General features: G+C 44.2%; 1 long non-coding RNA gene across 1 annotated transcript; it reads left to right on the top strand.

Annotated features, from left to right (window-relative positions):
* Positions 1-305: 305 nt before the first annotated feature.
* On the top strand, positions 306-10,006 carry LOC124104230 (uncharacterized). The gene is made up of 3 exons (XR_006855384.2): positions 306-369; positions 3,776-3,847; positions 9,833-10,006. It is a non-coding gene; the product is annotated as an uncharacterized LOC124104230 (long non-coding RNA).
* Positions 10,007-10,408: the final 402 nt, after the last annotated feature.

Genomic DNA, 10,408 nt, shown 5'->3' with positions numbered 1-10,408 from the left:
AGACTCATCTGCTGACTGACTCTGCTCACAAAGAGCTGGCCAAGGACATTCCAGCTATGCCAGGCCTTAGCATAGTCCAGGGACAGCCATCCACTACTGTTCTCTCTTCCCAATCACACCCAAGGGGCAGCACACAAAATGGGCCTGTGTCCCTGGTCTGGCAGATGCCTGCCCCCAGTCCTCTGGGAAAGTACCCTGTCTCAGCTCCCAGCAAAACAACCCCCACCTTTGCCCTGGGCCAGTGGGTGGGGCTGCTGTTGGCAGAACCCTGGTGACTTAGGACACCCAGGTTCACTGTCAGTGTGGTTCCAGGTAGGAGCTCCAACTTCCCGGAAAGGTCGTTCCCTTCCAGTGATCTATGGAGCCAGAGTGAGCTGATCTTTTTTTTTTTCCTTTTCTCCTCTTTCTCTCCCTCCCAGAACAAATGGGCTTCACATCATTTGTGGGCACTATGGTCTAAGATGACAAAGACAAAGAGGCTCCAGTTGTCTCTTCTCCTCCCTGCACCTGCTGTCGGGGGTTGGGAGGGGTGGCTGTTGGTCATTAGCCGTATGCATTCTTCTGGCACCTTCAGTACTTTATATGGTTCCTGGGTCACAGTACCAGCCATGGTGCTCTTGTTAGGGCTTTGGTAGTTGCCCCTCTGAAATAAACCTGATTTAAAACTACAAGGTCAAATTTTCTTTCCTTCCTTTCTCCACTCCCTTCTTTCCTTCCTTCCAGCACTCCGTCTTATCTTGATTTCTTGCCACCAGACTCTAGGGTGTTAGAGCTTCCTTCCATAGGAGTAGATCAGCTACAAAGTAGCCAATGCCTTGACCCACTTTGTTTGTGTTATACAATGAAGGTCCTTGAACTTTTTTCAAAGTCATCTCTTTGCTCCAAGAAAATGAGAAAGTGGCCACTCACCTCTCTGTGTTCAGTACAGGGTGCCCTGCATTGTTCTTGTGTTACATTAAAGCAATGGTGTCTTTGGGGTATGGGCGGTGGCAGAGAAACAGCCAAGATAGAGTGGGAGGGGTTCACCCAGCTTTGCCAGCTGTGAAAGCCAGGGGTTCTTGGCCAAGAACTTTAACTCACTCAAAGACCCAGGGAGTACTTGGGCAGTTATCAGGTAGATAACTATGGAAAAATCATAGGCAGGACACCTTGACCAATCCCCCAGTGAGTCAAGGCCCCTTACCTCCTGCCATTCACTCGTGACGAGGAGGAAGAGTGGTAGCTCACACCAAACCTCCCCAATCTCACCCATGGCAGACCCTTGGCATTCTCCTCAGAGAAATGATGTAAGCCAGGCTGCTTATGTTTCAGCTCCACATGTGGCAGCCAGCAGTAGGAGATGTCAGGACCCTGGGATGCCAGGGATGCTTCTCTGAGTTTGCCAGGCTGCTGCACATGGCTGCCATCTCACTGGGCTTCTGGGGCCTCCCAGACCTGTGTGTGCTCAAGTCTGCACTGAGCCTGTGAATGCTTTGGGCCTCATGACAGTGGCAGAGGAGAGAATGGCTGCAGTGGTGGTTGTAGCAGTCCTTTCTCTTGGAGAGATGGCACATTGTGGGCAATTGGGACTGTGTGTTACCACTATGGAGTGCTTATTGTCAGGTACTGTGCTGAGTGCTTGGCATCTTCTCATTGAATCCTCTCAAAACCTGTCAGGAACACATCATCATTTGACTTTTACAGAGGAGCTAACTGGACTTTTGGAAGGTTAACTGAGATCATACCACTGGTAATTGGGAGAGCTTAAAGTTGGACATGTGATTTCAACGCTCATGTGCTCAGTAAGGAAATTATACTGCCTCCTTCCAAGACAGTAGTTGGGAATCCAGATATTTAAGGGGCACTAAGTGAGTTAGTAAAAATTTCAAACAGCAGTTAAATCCAGGCCATTTAGATAAAACAATTTAATTTGTCCCAGAATATGGTTTGGGACAAAACAGAAATACCACCAACCCTTCCAATTCCTGGCACCTGTCTAAGGCAGTCACCAACTGTGAATGGTTTCCTCTGCTCCCAAAAGGCTCCAAATACACCTCTCAGCTCACCTGGATTGACATGGCTGTGATGAGGGCTTGACAGCAGGATCCCAAAGACATAGGCATCTTTTCAGGAGGGGTGTCATTATTCTGCTACCACATGTAGATTTTCTGATTAATCGGCAGTATAGCCACATGAGATATTATACCTATTTTGCAGAGGGGAAAAGTAAAGTTTCCAGAATTTGCATGGCTTGTCCAAGGTCATATAACCAGTAAATGTCAGAACTAGGGTTTGTACACAGATGGCCTGACTCTGGTTTTCCACCCCATGATACTTTCCTTAAGACATAGATTATCTGGGGCTGGAGATGTGGCTCAAGCGGTAGCACGCTCGCCTGGCATGCATGTGGCCCGGGTTCGATCCTCAGCACCACATACAAAGATGTTGTGTCCGCCAAGAACTAAAAAATAAATATTAAAAAAATTCTCTCTCTTTAAAAAAAAAAAAAAGACATAGATTATCTGACTCTTTTCCTGTCTATTTTCTTAAACACCATAATATATTTTGGCCATGTTTCTATATGAATAAATATATATCTAAAGCATCATTTTAATGATTGAACCAATAATGGAGTGAGGATATAAATGGTAGAGTACAATTTCTTCTACTTAATAGACAATCTTGTTGCTTTTGCCTTTGTAAAATGAGGATAATAGTAATAATACCCATCAAGTGACACTGGAAAACTTAAATAATTCATGTAAATATGATTTTTAAATAATGACAGTTCATATAACTGTAAGTCATCTGATTATTGTTACTGCTAATTATATGCCAGGAGGAGATGCCTTAATGGAGCAGTGCAGATACAGAAACATTGTTAGATGGATGGACTCATTTAATGGAAATTTACTTATGACTTGTGCTTTATTTAAAAAATGTTTTTAAATGCAAAATTTACATTTAAAAACCCAACCCTGGCTTTCCTTTCCCTTTGGAATTAAGTATACATTTTGGACTCTGGCTCTGCATCCTCTATAATACGACCTGATCTGTGTAGCCTAACTACCATGATGCAACCCTAGCAAGGGTCTCTTCACCCAACCTACACTTCCTCTCACGATCCTTCTCCATATCACCTTCCTGTGTGTTCATCCCTCATCCTTGTCTAGTCCCCTCTTCTGAGTCCCCCTCTTCCTAAGGTTCACATTCTGTGTCCTCATCAGCAACATTCTGTCAACAATACTGTTTGAATGGAACCTTGCAGAGCCATTAGTCAAGGCCAGCAGCCTTGGAAGTTGTTCTTTTGCATGGTTTGGGGCGTCCCTTTTTTGTGGAGAACCCTGACTTCAAGAGCCTTGACCTAGGATGGTTAAGTGTTGATTTTGCCCAAGTCCCACAGCTTGAAATGGAACTACTGCTATCTTTGCCCTGCCTAGAAGTCTTCTGTATTTCCTTCTCAGCTGAAGTATAAGTTCTGGGAGGAGAGGAGCCATTTGTTGAGTGAGTTTGTAGCCACTCTCTCTTCTGACCTTACTGTGTTACGTGATTTGTCCCCTCTGAAACTCATGTTGAATCTTGACTTTCAATGTCACAATGTTAAGAAGTAGTGGGACCTTTGAGAGGTGTTCAAGTCACCAGTGATCTTTTTTCATGCAGAGAATAATGCTGTCTTGTGGGGGTTCTTATTCTTGTGGGACTGTATTAGTTACCATGAGAAGGGGTTGTTCCACACCAAGGTTGTTTCTCCTCTTTTGCTGCATTTGCACGTGCTGCTGTCATGTGATGCCATCAGTGATGCTGGGATGTAGCATGAGGACCCTGCCAGATGTGGCCAGTGACCTTGAGCTTCTCAGCTTCCAGAACTGTGAGTTAAGTAAATCTCTTTTAAAATAAATTACCCAATCTCTAGTAGTCTGTTATAGCTACAGAAAATGGACAAAGACAGGTGTGGAGAGAGTAGAGGTTCCATGGATGATGGCATGATGGTTATCAGTTTGAGATGGGTTGGAGTATGTCACTAGGAAAGACACCATTAGCATCTCCAAAATCCATCTCTCCAGGGCTCTCCCACAGTCCGAGACAGAGACAGTTGGCCATGACTGTCAGTCCTTGAGCCAAAGGCATCAGAGCTTCAGACTGACACCCAGGCTGCAAGGTGTCTGATGCAGCCCCTGGCATGTGCCTAACTGGTTGGGATCCTTCTGCTAGAGAACTGGGAGACCAAGTCTTCTCCATGCCATTAGTTCTTCAATTGAATGAAACCTGTTAGACCAGGACTTGGCAAACTTTCTCCAGAAAGGCCAGATGGTAAATATTTTAGGCTTTGCAGGCCATATGATCTCTGTTGCAACTACTCAACTCTGTCATTATAGTACAAAGGCAGCCACAGACATTATGTAAACAAACGAGTGTGGTTGTGTTCCGATAAAACTTTATTTATAGACACAGCAGTTTGAATTTCACATTATTTTAATATGACAAAATAGTATTCTTTTGGTATTTTTAACCATTACAAACATAAAAACCATTCTTAGCTCATGGACTAGTTTGCCAACCTCTGGGTTAGGCCCATGAGGGAAGCATTTTCTTTTTCTTTATGAATGTGCTTCTCAGATAACTCACATCTAGGTCACTCTGGGGTGGGGAAGGTGACTGTTAAAGGTGCAGGGTCTTGGGCCCTACTCCAGCCTGCTGAGCTAGATTGCTAGAGGAACATCCCAGAAGCCTGCTGTGTTAGTAGACTAGGTGATTATAATGCATAGCAATGTGAAAGCCATTTTAACTAAAAGAAAACCAAGATCTCCCTTAGAGAAGCTTTTAAATTTTCTGTGGAAAAATGAAGCCAATCAATGAAACAATTGCTTCCTACCTGAGCAGGTTCCTTAAGGATAGTTCTAAAGCCACTTTTTCCCCCTACTGTTTATAAGTTATTTCAATCTTCCTTAGTCTCTGAGTGCTATGTTTTCCCAGAGAAAAACCAGTGGGCAACCCAAGCCCTTCTCAGGCAGATATTGTGGATTGCTCATTCTGAGCTCACTTAGCTACTTTTCTTCTAGCTACAAGCACCCCAGTTTTATTCTGGCTCCAACTATAAGCAAGGTGATCCTGTCACAGTGCTGCACTGGTAAATGCTTATCATTTGGATCTTCAGGAAACAAAACCAAACCTTGATATATAGTATTTGACAATCCCTGTGGTGTAAACAGTCCAACAATGGCCACTTTAAAGCCACCACCATGAGGTCACTAAGGCAGGACTGGGAAGAGATGTTCACTATCAGCTTTCTCCAGCTGGTATGTGCTGGCTCCAGTCTGACACTGCCCTATTGCCACTCAGAGATAAAGAGTCAATCATGGTGATCCCATCCCACTGCCAGTAATTGACTTTTGAACAGAAAATGTTCAGGAGTGGGACTGAGACACTTTAAGAAAAGATTCTTTATCAATGAAGGAATGAATGACTCTCTTCTTCCACTGCCATTATTGACTGTAATGTGGTACTGGCTGGCGTATCTTGTGATCATGGAGACAGCTGGCCTGAGGACAACTGCACATACCTCGGAGTGCAGAACAGAGGTGGAGAAAGCTCTGAATGAACCAGCTTTGCAGCCGTATATATTAGGACTTTTGCTTTGTATTCAGAAAACCTTCAGATTGTTCAAGCTGGTTTATGGGGGGTTTCTATTACATGCAGCAGAAACTTTGCTTCTAATGTACCTTCTGATCTGTTATATCTTCAGCATCTTATCATGACAGATGTGGCATACCACGGCAAGGACTCAGAGACAGTGGTCTACAAGCCAGCTTTTCAGGGTTCATTATCTTTTCCATGTGGTGCCCTCCAAAGCCCACTTCCCTGCAAGATGCCATCCACTTTTGGCCTCACCTACCTGGTTCCGCTGTTGCTGACTCAAGTGATGTAGGGCCTTATCAGGGCTTCGGCTACAGTGTGTGTGGCTGAAGTTTAAATGAATTTCATCAGCATGATTAAATACTTATTACATGAGTCAAACATACGGGCTTCATTAAGAGAGTGAACTCGCAGGAACCTCCTCTTCTGTTTATACAACCCATCTGGACTCTTAGATTACTTTAAAGAAATGGGATAATGGAGTTTGATATGACAGCCAGGCCATCTTTCAGCATAATACTCTCAGAGGAAACTCATCTTCCATTTCTAACTCTGGCCTCCATACTCTTGGGTGCAGAGGGTTTTTTTTTCCCATCTGCTTCTGGCCTCCGTGAAAGTCTGACATGGTGCTGAAATTGAGTCTTTACTTGTAACTTGCCAGGACATGACAGACATACTTTTCCCGTTGAAGCATGGAACATTGTCTAAAGTCATTTGCGAGCACAAACCTTGGGCTTTTTATGAGGAGGGCACACCTTGAAAGCAAAATAAAGGACAGGGTTTAATTAACTTACTGGGCCTCTGTTAGTCGTTATTAGAAGCTCTTTATCAAATTAAAGGCCTGCCAGGAAGGCAGCTGAGCACTGAGAAGCAGTGACGTGTGTTAAGTGCCAAAGTGGGTTTTAATTGGCTGTTTAAATGAGGGAAAGCTCCCTGCAGTTTGACAGACATACATAGCGGGATATGTGCAAACACACACACGCACACACATACACACACATATGAAGCCCCAGGCAGTCTGGAAATCACAGGAATCACATTTTTTTGGAAAGCTGACATCCCCCACATGGAACAATGAGCCTACCAAGAAAGGAGCCCTACATGATATGGCATTCTATGCTCAAGAAATGCCATAGTTATGATTTCTGATAATAATAAATAAGAGCAATGTAGCCCTGAATTTTTTAACGAATTTATGTATTTATTCTAATTAGGTATAGATGACAGCAGAATGTCTTTTGATTCATTGTAAACAACGACAGCACAACTTAGCCCTGAGTTTTTTTGCTGCCAAATTTATGTTGTATGTGGTTGAGCTGAATTGCCAAAGTCTCTTACTCTTGAATGAAGTTGGGGGTTTGGTTTTGTCTTTTGTGTCTATCAAGCCATTAACATATAAGATGGGAACATGAATACCTACCCTGAAGGAATGTTATAAGAGATTTACACAATGCTCCTAATAGTGCCCAGCACATACTGACTGCCCAATAAGTGGTAGTCATTTTCACCAAAATGTTTTCTACTATTTAAAAAGATTATCAGAAATTATTTATTCTTAATAGCCCCATTAGGTTTCGAGGCATTGTAGCATGGTGGCTAATAGCACAGTCTTTGGAGTCTGATTTGGTAAAGATTTGTGTGCTGACTTTACCTTATCAAGTGGCCTCTCTGAGCCTTAGGCTCCTTTTCTATAAAATGGAATAAAACATATCTACTTTATAAAGTAGTAGGAAAATTAATGCCTGAAAAGAGCTTAGCTATGTGTGCACATAATGGGTGCAGCCATCAACATGCTTACTAGGGAAGTGTCTGTGTCCCTTGATAAGAGAAGGGGAGACTTAATTATAAAGTGACCATGTGACAGGCCCCAAGGACACCCTACCTTTTCACATAGGCTACTAGCCAAAATTCACTGAATTAACACTTTGGTGAAACTTACGAGTCTTACCAATGGACTGTGGCAAGGACAGAACTTTTAGAGTTTGGGGACACTTTCAAGACACATGGAAAGATGGCCCAAGGAGAGCTCTGCTGTCAGTCTTTTGTGGTGCTCACAATAAATCTGAGGCTTCCAGGTGCTCTGAATATGAACATGTTAGCCCCAGGACACAGCTGGAATGAGTAGCCAGGCCTCAGTTTCCAGCCTGCGGCTTAGTTCCCTGAGAAAGTTTCTTGTCAGGATTTAATTTTCAAGTGGTAGGAAAAGAAAGGACTCTAAAATGACTTTTAAAAAAACATTTGCCTGAGTAGGCAGGTTAAAAAAAAATTTTTTTTTTTTATTGGTACTCTGAGCTTGCTATTTAAAAGAAGTTTCAATTACACTTCTTACTGTAAGATCAAGATCATCTTCACAAGGATGATGTGCAGTAGCTACTGTAACTACCTGCCTGCTAGCAGCCTCACAGTTTGGTGCAAAGTTAGCTGGGGAGGAAAGGGAAAGGAGTCATGTGACTAGAAAGGTGGGGGGTCATTAGAGCTCCTTTGGAGAAGGTTAGAGATATGAAAAGAACTTCAGCCTACCGCTGGTGGTAAGGAACTTCAAATACAGGCTCGTGGGTCCTTGGAGCCATTTTGAATCGGGGGATGTTTTCATAAAGGCTGCAAAAACAAACGTTCCTGGTTGAAGGCATGTGGCTACGTGCATTCAAACACACACCCTCTGTTCCAACAACACTGCGACCCTGAGCACTCCCGGATGCATCGGTGAGGAAGAGAACAAACTCCTTCATTTCCCTCGATCCTTGCAGAGGGCTTGGAGGGACAGCTCTCACTCAATTTTCCAGCCCAGCAAGGCTTTGAACATGAAACACAAGTGTCCCAGGGCTCTTACAAATGAGCCACAGCAGGCCAAGTCAGGGCCTGGATTCATGGGCTGCCGGGGGGGGGGGGGGGGGGGGGGGGGGGGGGGTGTTAATATCTCTGGCAATTACACAGAAGAAAAAGCCTGCATTCTTCTTCATTCTGCCTGTTTCACACATCTTTGGCAGCTGGGCTTCCCAATGCTTCATTTAGGCCAATGTCCGTGAAGGAATGGATCAGCAGGAGCGGGCCATCGGGCAGCCATTTTAAGCCCTTGGCCTCGGTCCCTGCTCCCCGCGCTCTGGAGAGACAGACAGGCCTTTGTGTGCCTGGAGCCAGCTAAGCCAGGATGTGACTGTGCGCTGGAATCTGACCTTTCATGGGCTCCAGCACCTGTCAGAAAAACGAACAAGCTTGGGGTGTTTTTTCCGCTCTGGACTTAAATGCCAGTTTTGTGACTCCCTCACAGTGGAACGGGGCCAAGGCGGTTGTGGTCGACTCGGGCTCTCTGAGGAGCAAGCCTGAGACACAAGTGATGGACGGCCCTGCGTTTCTGAGACCTGGCCAGCCCTCGGCTCAGGATGAATTCAAGCCGAGTGGAGGACTCCAGGGCTCTGAATTAGGAACCTGGAGCAGATCAAAGCAACCATATCCCCCTGGCATCCTCTACTCTGTGTGTGTGTGTGTGTGTTCAGCATTGGAAAAAAGATGGTCGCAATGACCCTGATAGAGGTGACCCTCTGTCAGGTCTGGGATTTATGGAACAATTTTAGCACACTCCCTTTTGGGGGTGAATCTGAATATATTGGTCAAACTTGGGTTGGTCTCTGTGGCTTATGATCTATGTACAGGACCTCAGTCAACTGACTTAAGATCTCTGAAATTTCTCAGCTATTCAATGGGGATAAAAACACCTAACTCCAGAGGTGGATTAAATGAGACAATATATACAAAGCACCAAGCATCTTGCCTAAGCACCTTGGAGGTACTTAAGTCAATAGCCACCTTTTTCTCTTCCCTGCTTCAGTGTGTGCTTGGGTAGGAGGAGAGATGGAGGTGCCAGTCACTATTGATATTTGATTTCTCCTATCCTGACCACAGAAGGGGGACAGGCCAAACCATCAATAGCTTCAAGTGTAGGAAAACCACTTTTCTTCCAAATGCATCCAGAGTATGGCATTCAGGGCTTCTTGGTGGCCTGGCCTTCAGTCAGGGCTGGCCTAGCTGCCTGAAGGGCTTTAATGTGGGCTGGTGGTTGGTACACTCCTGAACTCTGAACAAGTTCAGAACCCTAAAGGTAAAGGGAAACTAACGCAAGTCAGTCATCCAGCCCAAGGAATTTATCCCTTTGGGGTGAATACGGCCACTCTGACTATGTGCTTGGCTCTGAGGATCTTGTATCTCCCACCTCATTTTATAGGTTAGCCATCCAGCACTGAGAAGTGGCAGCTGGAATGGAAGAAGGTGTCTACAACCTGACCCAGAGCTAGAGATGTGCAGATGTCAAGAAAAAAGAAAGTCTATAATATGTCAAAATATACCCTACGGTCATGTATATCTAAAAACAACAAATTAAAAAAATATATATCTAAAATCCAACCATCATTCTCAAGGCTACTGATAATTTTAAAATACAGATATCTTTTATATCAAATCTGGTTTTTAAATAAACAATTATATTTCTGAAGTGAAATTTCTATTTCTTCATCACATCTCATAAAAATGTCTGGATAGAGTTTTACCAATTTGGGGAGCATGTGTTTAGGGTGGCGTGACAAAATGCAGTCTATCCCATGGTACATCTCAGAAAGAGAAGCATCCTCTGTGAAGAATGAAACCAAAACTTAGATGAGGTATCTGTGACTGTTCCTGGGGAGGACTGGCCTTAGAACTAAGACATTGGCCTGATGAAACAAATCATGGTGTGTGAGCCCCCAGTTCAATGCAGTTGGTGATTAGCAACAAGCTGTGAAGTTGGCTCCAGGTTTATTTATTT

This window comes from Marmota monax, unplaced genomic scaffold (assembly GCF_021218885.2).
Source record: "Marmota monax isolate L192 unplaced genomic scaffold, Marmota_monax_Labrador192_F-V1.1 WCK01_AAM20220418_F8-fsc00001, whole genome shotgun sequence".
Lineage (NCBI taxonomy): Eukaryota > Metazoa > Chordata > Mammalia > Rodentia > Sciuridae > Marmota > Marmota monax.
Note: the sequence above shows the minus strand (reverse complement) of the source record. Positions and strands in the feature narration are given on the sequence as shown.